Source organism: Dermacentor andersoni, chromosome 11 (assembly GCF_023375885.2).
Source record: "Dermacentor andersoni chromosome 11, qqDerAnde1_hic_scaffold, whole genome shotgun sequence".
Lineage (NCBI taxonomy): Eukaryota > Metazoa > Arthropoda > Arachnida > Ixodida > Ixodidae > Dermacentor > Dermacentor andersoni.
Genome location: NC_092824.1, coordinates 118,625,878 through 118,643,962, shown reverse-complemented (window position 1 = coordinate 118,643,962; position 18,085 = coordinate 118,625,878). Strand labels below are relative to the sequence as shown.

At 45.4% G+C, this 18,085-nt stretch overlaps 1 protein-coding gene and 1 pseudogene across 3 annotated transcripts in view; one reads left to right on the top strand and one right to left on the bottom strand.

Moving 5' to 3' along the window:
* dnc (phosphodiesterase dunce) overlaps positions 1-18,085 on the bottom strand; it is a 683,519-nt gene that overhangs the window by 347,574 nt on the left and 317,860 nt on the right. The window lies entirely within an intron of this gene.
* Positions 14,584-14,763, top strand: LOC126539661 (U2 spliceosomal RNA; annotated as a pseudogene).

Here is an 18,085-nt window from a genome sequence, read left to right as displayed (position 1 = left end):
GCGACTGAACATGACCATGTGGCCCCGCACACAACCTTAAAAGCCACACTGATTTGTACTTGCGGTATCTGCGCAATATTTATTTATTTATTTATTTATTTATTTATTTACAGCACCCTTAAAGACTGCACAGGTGTATTACATAAGGGGGGGGGGGGGGGGGGGTACATTAGTGCACACTCGCAGATAATACAAAAAACACGAAAGAAGGCGCAGGCATATATAGAAGATACAGCGGCACAAAATGCATCATAATTTTTGATAGACGCAACCTCTTTCGGCAGTTCATTTCAAAGCTTAATATTTAGAAGCAAAGGAGAGAATTCGAAGAAGTTAGCCCTGCAATGGGGTGGGTATACTTTGAATGGATGATCGGTGCGCTGGGAGATGTATGTATTTCAAATTTTGTTTCCTAAAAACGCAGTCGGTGACACAGAGAAGCAAATATCAGGGCAGTAGCCGGTGCGGTCATTCGCACTTCTGCTTTCGTAGGAAAAATGTATTTTGAAAACGTTTTTAATATTTAGCAAGAATTCTCGGCTGTGATTCAAGACCGACTATGAAAAGAACCCCATATATGTCAAGGGACGCCATCCTAATTTTATAGTACCTCGACATAAGCACCACCTTCTTAGAAGCTCCGTCGATGCAGGATAATTCATAATGCCGGTTAGACGATGGCTCCTAAGGTGAAACTTGCTTTTTCGTTTTCACTCGTGGCCTTTCTACTTTCTCATAGTTCCATTAGTAAATGTTGTAAAGGTGTCCTTCGAGTTTTTTTTTTCACCTATTAGTTTACATGTGAATAACCGGATGATGGGAGCCCGTGACAACAGTGAAACTAATAATACACGTGCAACTAAGCAACCAAAAGACGCAGACACGAAACCACTCCCAGCAAGCATGAAAATGAGCACAGCTGGCAGCATACAAACAGCAAGCATCGGATAGCAACGCAGGCGGATGCACGGCATGTCTGAATGCGAAGACAAAAAACATCGAGGCGGGAGAACATTGTTGAAAGACGTAAGGAGGAGGCCCAGATTAATAAACCCGGTCAGACGACAACAGCTCGGCACGAGCAGAATAAAAAAAAAAGGAAAAATAAATTCAGCGTTTGGAGGCAGTCAGAGATGTCGCCATCCCTCGCGTGCCTCGCCGAGATGAAAGTGTACAGGCATCACATTCAAGACGCGCGTATTAAAGCTTCCAGAAAGACGAAAACGCCCAACAACCAATACGAAAACAGAAATAAAACGAAAGAAAAAAGTTAATTTCAGAGAAGCAAATGAGTGCGTATGGAGTGGATCCGAAAGAAAAGTGCAACGAACCTTCCTCTGCCACAAAGCCCGTCTAAAAGAGATGGGGGGAGGGAGAGAGAGGGAGGGGGCCGTTAAGGCGGGAAGGAAATGGTTATAGTACCGGTCGGCACTTAAACGGAGTCGGGTTGAGTGCCTCGTAAATCAGTCAAAAGCACCTGACGAAAGCTGAGCTCAGAAGAGAATTTTTATCAGCGCTAATGTCCACCGTTTCTTACTTTCCTTTCCTATCTCTCTCTCTCTCTCTCCTCTTTCACCTAGCCATCTTGGGATGGAGCTCGACCAAGGAGCTCAGAGAAGCACTCTCGCCTTCGCCCCTTAGCACGTATGCGTCGTGGTAGCGGATGAATATTGGAAATCTGATACGTGTGATAGATAGACCTGTCCTGATTGAGCTGCGGCATGTTCTCGGGCCGTTACCCCGGACGCGCCACCACAGCCTTTTATAACCACGCTGGGCGATCAGCATGATGAATCTCCCATGGAGGAATCGCGAGTTACGATGTGCGGCGCCGGAATTCGGGGTACCGAACTTCTTGGTTCTCAAGATGAGCGTTGATTATTGTACTTGGAGCCACAACAAAAATATTACTTGCCAGCGTAAACCTACAGTCAAATGGGAAAAATAAATCCTAAGATAAGTTTATAAAGATACCTCAACTGAAGAATACGCCAGACCGATCTTGTGTTTTCTAGTGCTTCTTAACGTTTCCTAGGGTGGAGAGCTGAGTGGTCTGTTGATTCCTGATGTGTACACTAGAGGGGTCTGGTGACACCTGGGGTCTACAAAGCAGCGGTGTCGTGCTGCATGGTGTGCAGGCTTGCTTGTAAGTTCTTCATAGGCCACTGTGGTCCGGTGCTGTCTCGTATGCATATGACAGTTTGTTTTAGCGCAAACTTAGCTTCTACACGCCAGAGTGGTGCCAGCTTTTGCGGAGGACTTTTCCGATTTGTCCATTAAGGTAATGATTATGGTTTCCTCAATAAATAATAAGTCCGCTGTTCTCGTTGTGCGTGTGGACGTGGCACATAATAGCAACAAGACCTCAAATCCGCTTGATTTTTACCAAATTGATGCTTACGCATAGGTATGTATTACGTAAAACTATGTATTACTGTTCGGAGTCATGAGCTGTAGCGTTGTTACTGCGCGTAATCGTGTTATATATATTCGTGTCCTAACTACAGCTGCATAATAATGAACCCGTTGCAAAAAAACTTTACTATCACGCATACTAACTGCTTTTCAACCCATTACTGCGCTTTTTCTATATTGGATACTTTTCTAAGCTGACAGCTGTAACACGTTCCCCGATGATGTATTTCAACAGATTTAACAAGTTGCCCCGACAAGTTGTGACGATGATGATGAGACAACTGAAAGATACCCCAAACAGCAAGACTGCCGGTATCTAAAAATATAATAAGGACAGCGCCGACCAGTGCTACTGTTACGAGCCACCTGCCCTGCGGACGAAGAAGACGTTGCATAGCAGGCGAGAAAGAGGACGAGCTGCGCCCCGTCCCGCCATCACAGATGTTACGGGGACACGTCAGAAAGGGTTTATGCACAATAGTTACGCAGTGGCAGCGAGTGGCACCGCAACAACAAACAAGGCGGGCCGGGGCTGCGCCCGGAGCAGGTGAAATTTACGGCAGAATATAATGTTTTATCTGAACTTACAAGCTTAGGAGTCAATATATTTTCAATATCTTTTCCTGTGAGCGTAATTTCCTTCTTTATACCCTAAATACATCCGCGGTGTACCAAGGTCAGTTCAAAGTGTTCGCGCAATATTTTTTCTTCCATGATGATTCATAATGGGTAACTGTTTTCGGTTATAAAGAATAGTAAATGTATGTTTCTAGAAGCATTAAATATATAGTGCAGGACTTTGACTACTTTCCGACATCTTAATGTATAATATTCTAGCTGCTCATTGTGGGCTCAGAGTTTGCAGTGTCATCAGCACAATTTCTAGAACGCTCACAAGTAAAACTTCCGCAATATTTGTCTTTTGGTTTAATCTTACACAAATAAATGCAGCATTAAAGGCAAGAACAGGAGCGTTGTCCTTCTAAATTATTTTACGTTCACTATAGAAAATGTGCGGTAAGAAATAGGAGGGAGTGGCAAGCGCTCATTTCGAAATAATTAGGCATGTCAGTTCAGGCAGAGCCGAAGCTTCTTATGTAAACATAACAACGGAGGGGCGATCGAAGGACGCGCGATGATGCCCTAAATTAATTTCCTAGACTAGCTCTTTGTGTCATCTTACGACCTTTGGTTCAGTGTAGTTATTTAAGAAAGTAGGACATTGCCATCATAGATGAGCAAGAAACGAAAACAACTTGTAAAGCTTCGTAAGCGATCCTGCGCAAAAAGAGAAGACAAAGAAGGGAAAAAGAATATGCGATAGAATTGCCAAATTTACGACGTCACAATGACGTTATCGGACTTGTAATCTAGGAACAAACTTCACATTTCCATAAAAATTAAATACTAGACTTTGTTCTTACAGGTAACTTCTTTTTCCTGTCCTTTTTATGTCCCTCATCATGTTACACCGCGACGACCAGCGGATTGGTTCGCCTCGAGCACGGTCCACTTTTCTAGCACTACTAGATGCCACGCCAGGCACCGTTTAACGGCATAGCTCCTCCAGGCTAAATCTAAAAAGTGAAGCTGTTAAACGCGTTCATCATCATCATCATCATCATCATCATCATCATCATCATCATCATCATCATCATCATCATTTATGTCGCCTCAATAACCCCTGTCCTGCGCCAACCGATTCCAGCTAGCGCCTTCAAATTCCTTAATTTCATCAGCCCACCTAGTCTTCTGCCGTCCTCGACTGCGCTTCCCTTCTCTTGACACCCATTCTGTAACCATAATGGTCGACCTATTATCTAACCTACGCATTACATGGCCTGCCCAGCTTCGTTTCTTACATCTTCCTAAAGAGTACAAGCTAGTATCTACCAAAAAGAGAAAGAAAGAACAAAAAAAAAAAACAAAGCAAGAAAACGGAAGGAGTGGTAAAACTGTAGCAGTTTGCCAGTAAAAGTGTCAGTATTCTGAGTGCTCTCATTCACCACAAGTGCAAAAGTGTTATCAAAATGGGTGCGAAGAAACTATGCGAAGGAGCACAGTGTAAGGAGTTATTGTTGAAACAAACGCAGCTAACTCTCATGCGTTCTTTTGCAAATTACCAAAAAACGCGCACGTTTGGCTAATATTTTGATTTGCCTTGTTACCACTTTGATTTCTTTATATGCTTTCTAAGCTATCTTATCGTTGCACCAGCACGTAAACGTCAGCTTTCCGCTACTGCGTCATTTCTTGATGCTTATTTTTTTTTCTTTCTCCCAAGTAGCGTCAAGCCTAACGCTTGAATTCTGAATCGGTGCCAGTGCACCCATACTTAGACCATTCTACCTGTAGACAAAACACAACACTCAGCGAAGAAAAGAGAGTGAAAGAAAACTATAAGACGGCACCTCTAATTTAGGAATAGGCAGCAAAGATACGCCTTGGGGCTTCACCGCTGACTGCTGCAGGCTCGGCACAATGGCCCACGCTAGAACTTCGCATCCGGTCGGCGAAGAGAATCGAACGTGATTGACATGGCGCAGTGAGAGGCACGGGCCGGTACGGAGCGATTCGACGCCGTCGCCGGCCATCAACGAGCAGCTAGGACGAACGTCGTAAATTCCCACAGATTACTATCTCGAGCCGTGCCTGCAGGCAAAAGGAATTAATAGGACACCCCCCCCCCCCCCCCAAAAAAAAAAAAAAAAACACTCACGCGTGCTTGGAACTGCGCACTTGGATGCTCCGCGAAAGACGATCTTCTCCCTGGCAGGCGCGACTTCAAGCGGCTGCACTTCAAGATCCCAAGTTACGGCGCGCACGCTCGCTTCAGACGCCCAAAAAAAAGGAGAGCGAAAGAAGAAAAAAAAAGAAATTGAATTAAAGAAGCACAATTATGGCATTCGTTCTGCTAATACCTTCAGTCACAAGGAATAACATAGAGATGGATTTCATTCGAATTTCCATAATAATTTACTTTCGCCGAATTGCAAAGAGCACTGCACTCTGAGGATATGCAATACCCTGCGGACCTCCGGCATGGGGTCGGCTTCCCAAGAGGCCAACGTTCGATCGTATAATCCGCGCTGTACGTTATCACTACTGAGCTGGACGTATGATGCATTACCTAAATGGAAGCTTCTTAGAAGAAGACTTCAAAGGCTTTCGCCGTCTGCTTCGAGTAAGTGTGTTCTTAAGCAACTGGATGGCCGGTGACGCTAACACGAACGAAAAAACAAAACTAATAAGAACTGCCCGGGTTGCATAGAGAGTGCAGTCGGATGGAACGACAATTTCGAAACACTTGTCAAATTTCAAATAACTTATCAAAAGGAAAATAGAGAGAGAGAGAGAGACATTTGAAAGCGATTCGACGAAGCCTAAAATTTAAGTGCTTCAAGACGCTTCAGATCTTCAGCACATTTCAACGGTTTGTGGCAAAACTACTAGTTCAAAAGGATTTTCATTCTCCGGTGTCATGTTAAGTGCACGGGATATGTAAAGCACCAACATTTCAGGAGCAAGTTGGTAGTACGGAATCAAAATACAAACCATTTGTAAGGACTTATCGACAGTCTTAAAAAAAAGCTTACGTGAACAGCACGCCTGATATTAAAAAAAAATATTTTTGGGGGAGATTTTTTACATGAACAACAAAACAATACCTCAATTCCTTGCTTGATATATGATACTATGGCGGAATAAATTTTCAACGTTAACCATGGTGCAAGCACGGAAAAGTACAATCTATTGAAAAAGTGTAAGGGACAACGCATTCATGGTCAGAGCCCACCAGCTCGAGTGCGCAGCATGTGCTTTGTTGAAGGCAAGCTTAAAGCCCACTTTTACTGGAGGCGAATGCAAGAAGGCGCACAGTTAGAAATTAAAAGATATCACGTAGCGGCAACAACGTATCATAGACTGCACGTAAGCCACAGGTGAGCAGCTGTATCTGTACGTACAGCTGCGTACGTGCAGATACAGCTATAGTTTAATGTGGGTAAGATACAAAGATTCGCGTAACACCTATTGGGAAAGTTATAGCCAGCAACCGCTAGGTGATCGTCACGTGTTTAGAAAAAGTTTATTTCCACAAGAAACGATACGAACACTAAGTCACAATCACGGCACAATTCCACCAGGACGATAACATATACAAGAAACGAAGCATTGTATACACGGGACGTTCGCAAAGTAGTGTCCGAGTCCTCACTCACTATCATATAGCGACATAGACCTACGGAAAAGCACAGTTACACATAAACTAATTGTTACATGCATAAAATGATGCTCCATATATACAGTGTACCCAGTGGTTATGTACAATGATGATGTGATCGTCACGGGCATAGGACCTGCGGAGGCCCAACAGGAGCAGGCGATGATCAATCTAACACCGAGAAGCGCTAACTGTTAACATGTGCTGTGAACAAGAGTGATCGTGTGCAAATGCTCCGTATCTCTCGCTAGTCCTTTATCTTTCTCCGCCCCACTGTCGCATGCACCCCCAGTGTGAGGTAGCAAATCGGATTTCTCTTCTTCTTAACCCCCTTGCAATTCCATTCTTTCATTTTTCTTCTTCTAGACGTAATGTACGAGTGGTGGACGCAGCTGTATTATATGAGATGCCTTAACCACAACCACTGCCGAAAGGAGCGGTTAAATTGTAAACATGTTGCTGTGCAGCTTTTAGTTTCTTGTCATTGCGTTTTCTTGAAAAAAAAAATGGAAAGAAATACTAAGGAAGTGTGATGGTGATGATTGTGATGATGGTGACCATGATCAGCCATTCAATAAATTGAAATTAAATTCGGTGATGAATTTCCCAAAGCTAAGCAGTGCGTCATGAGGGATGCTGTAGTGGATGCAGCCAAATTAGTTTTGACCACCTGGAGACCTTAACGTGCACCAAAAGCACGGCACACGAACGTTTTTGCATTACACCTGGTGGAATTGTGCCGTGATTGTGACTCAGTGCTCGTATCGTCTCTTGTCGAATTAAAGTTTTTCTAAGCATTACACTCCCGTCGAAATGAGTACTACGCGACCAGGAAACGAACCCGCGACCTAGTGCTAAGCAGCGCAACGCCAACGTCACTGAGCCACTGTGGTAGACGAAGCACTAAACACCTTCCGTCTTCTCAAAGCGGGCCAATGGCAACATCCGCCGCACCGTCTGACACTCGAAGACCGGACGGCTTCACAGAAAATCCTTTTCGGGAGTAAATGTTGGTATCATATTAGACACCATTTTGCGGAGTTTTCGTACAGCTTCCAGTGGAGTACGTTCGCTCCCATCGGGCATAAGTAGAGTAAATGTGCTCCACGGCGGAGTACGGGAGCAAAACTCCGCTTCAAGGAGTTACCAACTTTTCATTGTTTGCAAAACGAAGTACGCCAATTTCTGTCACGCTCAGCGCGAGGTACACTTCGGTCGGAGCGGATACACTTCTCGTACGGCGTCCAAGACTCCAGACGTTGGATGATTTCCAACAGAAAGCTTCGCTAAGTGCCCTTACAACTAGTTCTGTCGTGAATGATGATCGATTAGCAGCACTTAGTAGATGATGGATAGTGGCACAGCTTCTAAAAGCACAATTGAACTAGGTACACGCGTTGTCGGTCAAGTTGGTGCGTACTGTACATATGACGGGAAAGCTTAAGAGCGACTTAGGTGAACACGTTAAAGAACACGCCAGAACAACGCGTGCATCGTTGCCTCGCTTACGTGTTAGCTTATGTCGCGTACAGAAGAATTCGTTTCATAAAAACGGGCTACGAAAGACTTCACAGAAGATAGTGCCGGATCAACGTAGCCCCCTGGAGCTCCGTAAGTTCAGCACTTTGCTCAGAAAGGTATACTTGGCTAACTTGATTTGACATCAGAAACAGTCAAATAGCGCGGATAACATAGACAGAAAGGGAGACATTTGGAATCTGTGTGTCAGTGTGCCTTCTTTTCCGCACACGCGACCTCTGAACTCGCGTTTTTCGCAGTCAGCCCTCCTCAGAACGTGGACGTACAATGGCCGGAAACAAAACCCACGACCTCTCAGCTCAGCTGCCAAAGGCTACGTGACCGCTGAGCAAGAACTGAGGTTATGCACTCTTCATCTTCCTTTGTTTCTATTTTCGCGTAAGGCGGAGACGATTTTCAGCAAAGCCAACAGTCACACACGCAAGAACAGGGGGAGACGCCGAAGTCGAGATGATTACAGTAATTATGACACGTTTATTTCTCGCAATAGGGGCATGACATGTACCCCTCCTCCCGTAAAAAAAAGAAAGAAAAAGAATGCGAAGGAGAAGCATGTTAAAACTAAAACAATTACACAATTACACAATTCTGTGAGTGTGTAGAGGGGTGCGCGCCTCTGTTTTTTTCTTTGCTTCCTCATTACAGCTACTTTTCCTTCTCGTTTCTCGGCTGCGCAGCACATCCGTGTTGCCTCACCACGAGGAAGAGAGACAGAAGAGCGTAGGCGAAAGGAGACCGGTCACGTCGGGCTACGCTTTCGCCAGGCCGATCTTCTCGGTCGCGAAACGAGGCCCTCGGCTGATTGCGGACGGCCCGCGCAGGTAAATTGCCGTGAGTCGCCGCGGGGCGTAGGGACAGCGGCGGCGTGGTCCGGGGGCGCAGCCGTGCACACGACCACGCGCCTGCCGCTCTCTCGCCGTTTCCCTGCTTGTACGGTGCGCATAACCATTATGAGCGGGCCCCACCGAGAATCGCACTGCCGGCGGAATAGCGTTAAAAATAAAGCGTAGATATACCGGGCTGCCTTTTCTAATGGAGAGCCACCTATTAAGGATCGGAAATGTCGCAAGATGCACCGGCGCACTCGTCGGCACTGCATTGCTAACAGTGCTGACAAGTTTTAATCGGAACTTAAGCGGCATTTCACCGCAAGCTTTAATGACGTAACTCGACATTTGTGCTGAGCGAGAATAAGTGAAAAATGTACCGGTCAATAATGGGACGCCTTTCACACAGTTTATGAAGACGCCACATTGTCACACACTGTGTCAGAGTCACATAAAGAGACATGCAACGTCACAGAGTGGACGGGGTTGCACAGTCGCAATATTTCGCACAATCCGGTCTATTGCGGGTAAAACAACAGCACATTTATAGACGATGAGGGAAGCTATACGGGGTTGTTGGCTATAGGCGCCTAATTTGCTGTATACGCAGGCAGAACAACGCGCACACAGAATCAATATTGTGTCCGTGTCGTTGTGCCTGCTCTACAACAAATGAGAAAATGACGCATATAGCCGCTTGCGCTGATGTCCGTGCATGACAGTGGCCAATAATTTTGGTTTCGTTGAGTGGGCGACCATCCAAGTGGTCTAAAATGAAAGAGCTACGCTTAGAACAAAAGCGTATAAGTCTGTTTGTTGCACTACTAAGCACTAGGGAGATCCAAAGCGATGCAATAGCGAAATTCCGCGAGTGACAACATTTTTGTTCTTCAGTACTGTGACCTTGCTGCCAATGCTCCCGCGGTGTCATCAATCATATATGCCTGGAGAAGCCCGACTGATCCCCTGAACAAGGTAATCATTTCGTCGTTTTTCGCTTGCAGTAGCGGGCGCCCAGCGTAGTGGCCTACGAATAAATTATAAAACTGAACAGTTATGAAACACATTGCGCAAACAGCGCAATTGCCTTGGTTTTTTGAACGCGACGCATATATGCTTAAGTTTAAGGCGCAGCTGCGAGTGGAAACATGCCGACAACACTCGCAGTCGACAACACTCGTGTTTGACACAAGCGGGTGCTCCTGAAACGATCGCGTGCCGGCATTGCGACTGAAATAACGAATTCAATAGTTGATTTTCCTTGAAGATTAACGTCACCTTTCTGCACCAAGCGATAAATCAAGTACCGCCACGGATCCAGCAGGAAATATCTCAAAAAATGCGAACAACGGAATAAGAGATGCTATCTCGAGGATGATGGTACTCACCGCACGTAACTCTATAAAACAAGAAATATGACAGCAGAAGGGCGAACGTAAAGATAAATGGAATTTCATGAAGACAGTCCTCCTGTTTGACTCACAGCCATGAGGAAGAGAGATCCCTAATCATTTATATCGTGCACTTTTATAACACTCTTAAGCCTCATAAAGATATGTGATAGCTGTGTCACTTAGTTCTACGCATCCAGTGCTCCAATGAATGCCGAATGCGAAACTAAGATGACGTGGCAAATATTGAAGACCCCCCATTTGAGAATATCCAATGACGTATACGTGCCATAGATGGAGTGAGACGCTGCTAATCATACACTCTGAAACTTAGTGCGACGGCACATGCCTTGAACTATGGATGGGTTCATTATTTACGTAACCATGCCCTTATGTCGAGTTGCTGTAGTTTACAAGAGCATTTTTAATTATTGCATGCACAATATACGATACCGATATTTGCACTGTAAATGTGAAGGACACAAGGCAGCGCGCGTAAGGAAAAGTGGCCGAGAGACAGAGGAAAGCGAGGGGGAAGTAGAGAAGGCGTTCGGAACGTTGGCCTCTGGTGTGCTTCTCACCTTTACAGCAGAAATGATATGAAATGTCCCGGCAGTCTAAGCAGTTTATACGATTTATAGGCCTCTTATTTCCTGAACTCATTTTTATATCGGTTCTTTTATAGGTCTGGCCTTGTCTTCTCGTTAAATTTCTTCACTTTATCTGCACTTCAAGGAAAAAAGAAAGCAATAAATTGTAGTCATTTTGCTACTAAAACAATAAAGATATAAGCATAAGTTCTGTTCCGTGCTTGTCAATACTTTTGGCTTATCCAGCACATATAGAGAGATGTGCGAACATAGCTCATCTGCTGCAACAAGCGAACCAGTCGCCGATCTAACGACGTCCTCAATGGTAGCGAATAAGACACCCGGCGAACGTGCCGGCGAAAGCAAATGTTTCGTCAGGAGTGACGGCTGCTGATAGTGCGAGCAAATAAATGCGGGTGGGATGAAACCCTATAGCGAGCACACACACAGGCACTCGAGCGCGCTGGACCGTCCTTTCTCTGCATGCGTGAGTATAAGCACACGTACGTACAGCGATTGCCAAACGGCGCTGATCGATCACTCCGCGCGCGGTATGCCGCGCTGGAACAGGGAGGGGGGAGGGAAGTTCGGGATTCCTGCGCGCTGCACCAGCCTGTAGGTGGCGTCGGCTGCACCCACGGACTACGAACACTACCACGGACAACGGGTGCTCGCACATTCGCAGGGCGAGGAGGATGTCATTGGCGCGCGCCGGACAAGGGGGCGAGCGCAGTCGCCTGCGGGAAGGCGTCACGCTTCGCCGTAGCCCATCGAGCGTGTGTTGATGTCACGTGCGACGAGCGTCTAGTACAGCAGAAGCATTTAGCAGCGATGGATTTCATTTTCCGTTCTTCTTGCCGTTCCCCACCAAAGTTTTGACTCCAGAAAGCTCAAGCACTATTCCACCTCAAGGAAAATTCGAACAACTTGATCACCTTAACTTCTGGCCATGGAAAGCATATTCGTCAAATTCCATGTTATAATGATTAATTACTTGGTAATTGGTTTGTTGACGTACCCAAAACTGAGACATGGCTCCAGTCTGTGAAAAAGGCTACTATGTGTTTTGCGCTCCCCAGGGACGTTGATCATCAACCTTTCTTCCAACGTACACCGGTTGAAAGAAGCGCTCCCTCCCCTGACCCGTCGATGAGGTAGTGGTCAAAAGCGTAACGCAGAACTGCCGCAGCTTCTATCTACGCATGCAGGTTCTCCGAGATCAGCCCGATCTCGAAAGCCATGGCGCACGCTGTGTAGTACGCGCTGCCGCTGCTAGAACGCGCGGAGTTGCAATTTGACAACTCTGCGCGTCAAGTGCAGGGCAATTGAAAGTGTAAATAGGCAACCAGGGGCCATCAGAAAGAAAGCGAGAGAAACAGACACAGGAATTGGACGCAAAGATCAATGTAAACAAAATAGACCACGAAGATTTGCAAGAATGACAAGAAAGAAATTAAAAGGAAAAATCTGTGCGATACCAAAGGGCAGTGCGTTGCTAATTGGGGCTCTAGCTGGTTGTCTAAGAGCAAAGACATCCCAGAGCAAGTATTTGCAACAAGATGAGGCAAATATCCGGAGACCACTCTGTACATCTCAAGGCAATGCGCAGAGATCCACCCACTAAGACCCGTAGGTAACGTACACCTTCCAGAAGCACTTGAATTTAAAGTGGACGGAAGAATCAAACAGTCAGCAGTAGAGATAAGCAAGATACGTTCAGAGAAATCGGTGGAAAATAAAGCAAGAAAGAGATTGATACGACCGGACCCCTTACAGGCATAGGTAGCGCTGCAAGGTAGATAGAGGAGGTTTGATGAAGAGAAAGAAGATTAAGGAGACGTATGCAAAAATGCTAGAATTAAAACACATATAACGTGCCTGATTAAATCAAGCAGGCTAGGCGACTTTTTATCGCCAGCCTGTTTCAAAGGGGACGCCAATAAATCGTCATCATCATCAGCCTAGAGTTATTGTATATGGTAGCACACTGTAACTCTAATTTGGCCTGTACTACATGCAGTTCAAGCGACTAAAGCACAGATGTCATACACCATTTAAACCAATACAGAAGGAGAAAGAGAAGCACCAGCCCCTGGAACAAATTAAATAAATAAATAAATATCATAGAGACATACATCACAATCTGATCAAAACAGGCTGAAACCCACCTGGCTGAAGGTTAACGTAATCAAGCCACATATCACGCGCACAATAATTGGCGAGTTAACTACCTACAGTGTGCACAGCCATCGCAAATGGCTAGTACAGGGTACGCATATAAATTTGCCTGTAAAAGAAACCCGTAATATCAGTATAGTGAAGTTACGGAAAAGAAATCGATCTTCGGGATAAGGACAGGTAAGCAGACGGACATTTATTCATAACTGCAGAACGATACACCACAGTGCGCTATAAGCCTGGTGGCCTTTTTATAACCTGCCCCTGAGAAAATATTTACTCGCGGGGGAAAAATATCGTGAAGTGAGAGAAATGCCAACGACAGCTCCTTGACTTACGCGCTTTTTTTTTTTGCTTATTTGATTGCGCGCATATTGGCTATAGGAAAATTGCTCGAAATGATTTTTTGTTTCTTTTTATCTTGAGCGTCGGCTGTTGCCACCATATGTATATGTAACTTCCACATTCGGAGCCCCTGTCAATCTGCAGAAATTTTCAAGGCCACCATTTGCCTGATATTTAACGACCTTCTTGAATATGCACCGTCCTAAAGATAATCTCTCGTTGAAGATTATATGTAGGGCGAGGATTACCGCCATTGAATACCTCAGATTTTATCATTTTCAGAACACTGTAAAGAAAAAGAGCTGTTTAGTATGCCAAAAATAATTCAACATTATTAGTGTCACTGCTAAATATCAAGGTTTACACACAGGCGCAGTCGACAGCGCCGACATTTAGTTGCGCACCGGAAATGAAGCGATGCACTGAATTACTGGAAATTAAAAAAAAGAAAGTCAGTGTCATTCCACTCTGTGAAAGTGAATAACCAGCGAAGATGTGTACGTGCCCCCTGAATAGCGAACTGTCCATTGCCATGCATCAAACGCCGTATGTACATAAATGGAAGACAAGGCGCAACTAGTCATTCCTCCATGATGTTGAGCCTCAGAAGATAATGAGGCACCGGGGACTATACATACCCATGTATTGTTGCAAAACGCGGCACGACACCTTATACTAACGAATACCGGAACGTAGGACAGACAGGCACTTCACTGCACTCCGAAAGCACACACTGCTTTATCGTAAGGCGATCGTGCGTTGGTTGGCGTCCCGCAGTGCAGCAATGATGGTGAGGTCGGTCGAAAACCAGGAGCGATCACACACAACACAGGTCACACAAAATTGGTTCCTCACATAATTGGTTCCCCACAAATTCTCTGTAAAACCTGGCCGTTGCTCCGGTGAAACGTTCTGAAGTTGCGGGATCGAGGCCACATGGACGGTGTGCATTTCTTTCCGCCTCGTGGTCCTGGCGGGCAGCATGCTTACGGGACCGCCAACATGGCAGAGCGGGAAGAAAGGAGATAAGCAAGCCCTTGGAACGCCGACAAAGAGAGGGTGGCGCGAACGTAGACATGGCTTACGCGGGTGAAAGTGTAATATATCTTCTTATCAGCTTAATATCTGATACGGGTTCTATTTGAACCTAAGATATTAAACTCATTTTTGCAAGTTGGCGGAGTGCTTAAAGCTTGCTTCACCTCCGTCGCAGGTCGGCCCGGTATTGGAATATCTTCGGTATCGGATCACGTATGGAGAGAAATTCTCGAGCTGCACGGCTCGATAGACGCACGCAATGTTTTCCAGAACTTTGCCATGTACAGCTTCGCTGTTGTAAGTGAGCAGTTCTAAATGAACATTGCGAGGCGAGTATTAAGCAAAATTAGGCTACAAGCAGTAATCACAAAAGTCACAATGGGCTTCCTTAACGAAGCAAAGCCAAATCGCAGAATATTTTGTATGCTACCCGCGCATGCTTCCTAAGGTTAGACAACGCCCTGAAGCCCCAGATTCCTCTCTAGTGACCTCAGTATGAAATTATATAACAGAACCGTGGCCTTCGAGACCGCACAGGCCCAGATTTAGCAAAGGTGCGCCGTTGCGACCTCGGAGGCCGCGACACACTACGTGCGTTCAGCCTTCGCGAGTCGGGTGCGTCGGTCGTCAACTTAGCCCCGGCATTCTGCGTGTTGTTTATCTATGAATGTGTTACGGTTCGGATAAACGGGTCATTCGCCGTGGTGGCTTATATAGTGGCTTTGGCGTGCGCTGCTGATCACGTGGTCGCGGGATCGAACGCCGGTCGCGGCGGCCGCAGTTTGATGGGGGCGAAATGCAAAAACGTTCTTGTCTTTTACACTATAGGGCCCGTTAAACATCCCCAGGTGGTCAGAATTATTCCGGAGTTCCCCACTAAGGTATTTCTCATAACCAAATCGTAGTCCTGGTACGTAAAACCTCTGAATTTCTTCATTCCTATTGTTCATTCATTCAGTCATTCGGATAAATTGGCGCACAATCAGATAAGGCATTATGTAATCGCGTATTCCTCTCCCGTTCCGTACCTCCCGGTTCCCTGGTGTTAGGGTTGGCGTCTGACACCACGTGGCAAAAGGAATTTCATCCGACCATCTTCGTCGAAATGAGGCGTGACTTCTCCGGCGATGGTTGGCGTCCCGCACATCGTGCACAAAGAAATTTCTCTCACTGGACCTTTTACCAGGCCTCGTCGAAATGAGGCGTGACTTCGCCTGATATTGTGGGCGTCCTGATCCACGTGCAGAAAGAACTTTCTCTCACCGGACCTTTTACCAGGCCTCGTCGAAATGAAGCGTGACTTTCTAATTCGCCGTGACCGTTTCGAGTGTGCCTGTCCGCCGGAAGCCCCGCAGTGTACAGCCTCTTTTGTGTGTGTGTGTGCGAGTTTAGAGAGGCCCTTTCCTTGAATTGGACCTAGAAGAGAACTTCCACAAACCCGCAAAGCGCAGAAGAGGCGGACAGGCGCCTACAATTCCGGGAGGCGGGAGGACTTCTTCCTTTCAGCAGGCTCGGTATAACCAGAGGAGGAGGGGCCCTCTTTCCGTGCCGGTCACGTGACATCGACGGAAGCAAGATCCCGCCCACGATTGTAGAGAGCCTATTTAAGGGGCTCCGAAATGTACTTTTGATCACTTCATGCTCTTCTCATTTCCTTTCATCTACCTTTGAATAAACCGTGCAAGTCTCGCACTAGAAATCGTCTCGCCCTTGTTTGGTCGCCATGGTCTACCGGATGCCTGCAGCCCGCCGACAACGCCAGGCTACCCAATAAGTAACGTCGGTCGAGCTTAGATAGGCAGGCACCGCTACTAGTCGGCAGCAGTACGATACGCTACCCTGGAGTACGCAACACTGGGAAGCCGTGAAATCGTAGGGCACAGGTAAAGACAGATAAATATTAATCACTGCGCGCTCGTAACAGGACGCTTGACTCAGCCTTGCGACGTGCGGATGTCTTTTTGTGATTCTATTTGTTTGTAGGAAATGTTTTTCGTTCGTTTCACGTTGACGTCAAAGGCAACGCCTTGCTGCACATATCTGTTAAACAGTGCTAAACTAGACGAGAACTAAGTTTGGCCCGCACTCACCACTAGTGTGCACAGGTTAAACACAGTCCAGGTATGCCTTAGCGTATATTTCTTCGATACAAACGTTCTCCCACAACCCCAAGTATCCCTGCTACCTTAATTTACGTCTTGAAGTGGCATGTGGCTTATGAAAGACGCCACAAATAATAGCAGCTTCTTTATTTCTTCATTACCCCCATTGCCCGAAGGCGTTATTGCAGGGGAGTTACAGGAGGAAAAAACAAAAACAAATCTTCACTCATACAGCACACTTGCTCTTCACACAGCTGATTCCACTGCACAATAGTTTTGACAAAAAACGAATTTGCAAAGTTCGTCCTGGCACGGTACTCGCGGATTTTGAGAGAATGATCATTGCCCCTAGGAACATAATGTGGTTGTTTAAAATACATTTCGCTGCTAATTCCAGTCTTATTGTTAAATACGAAAAATGAAATGTCTCGGATTGATTGATTTTTTACCCGTTGAGACTTAACTGAGACTTAATTCTGAACTTATTCCGCCGAGAGGAAAGCAACTCCATATTCAATTCGTGTTTCATTTCAGTACAACTTTCTCTCCGCCAATACCGCCCCAGAACGAACCTAGCAGCCTGGTTTTGTATTTTTTCTAGTTTATCAATCAAGTTTATTTGCGCGGCATCCCAGACAGCATAGGTGTATTCTAATATCGGTCTCACACATGTTAGGTAAGCAGTTTATTTAGGTTTGACTGTGAACATTTCAAGTTCCTTTGAATAAACTTGAGTGCCCTTACGGCTTTTAAAATGACGTCATCCACATGAGCAGACCATAAGCAGTCAGATGATAACGTGACACCTAGATACTTGTATGTAGCTTCGTTCTTTATCAGGGTATCATTTATCTGGTAAATACTTACAATCCTTTCCTTTCTTTTTTTGTAAAACAAACGTGAACACACTTTTCTGAATTCGAATTCACCTTCCACGTGGAACACCATGTATTAATACATTATAAATCTGATTGTAACATGGCAGCATCTTGTTCACTCTTAATTTTCCTATAAATAACACGATCGTCGGCAAACAACCGTATACACCAAAAAATACCCACAGAGATATCATTTATGTAAAGTAAAAACAACAGTGGCCCTAAGACTATTGGCCCTATTAACTACTTCCGACAAATACAAATATCGCGAGGTTTTCTCTGCACGATAACTTACCCTTACCCAAGGTAATCACTAATTATGGAAGACTTAGTGTCATACTCCCCGTCATATAAAACTGGAACTCGTTTCCAGCTAGCATCACAACCTGTTATATCTAACATCGTTTCACAATTCCATGAATTTATATTTCTTTAAGCTTAAGCTACACGTAAGTGTAAGCTACATGCATATTGTCTTGCATTGTATTGTGCCTTTTTTTAAAAATAATTTTGAATGTTTTCTTCTTTTTGGAATGGTAGTTCTGTTTATAATGTCTGAA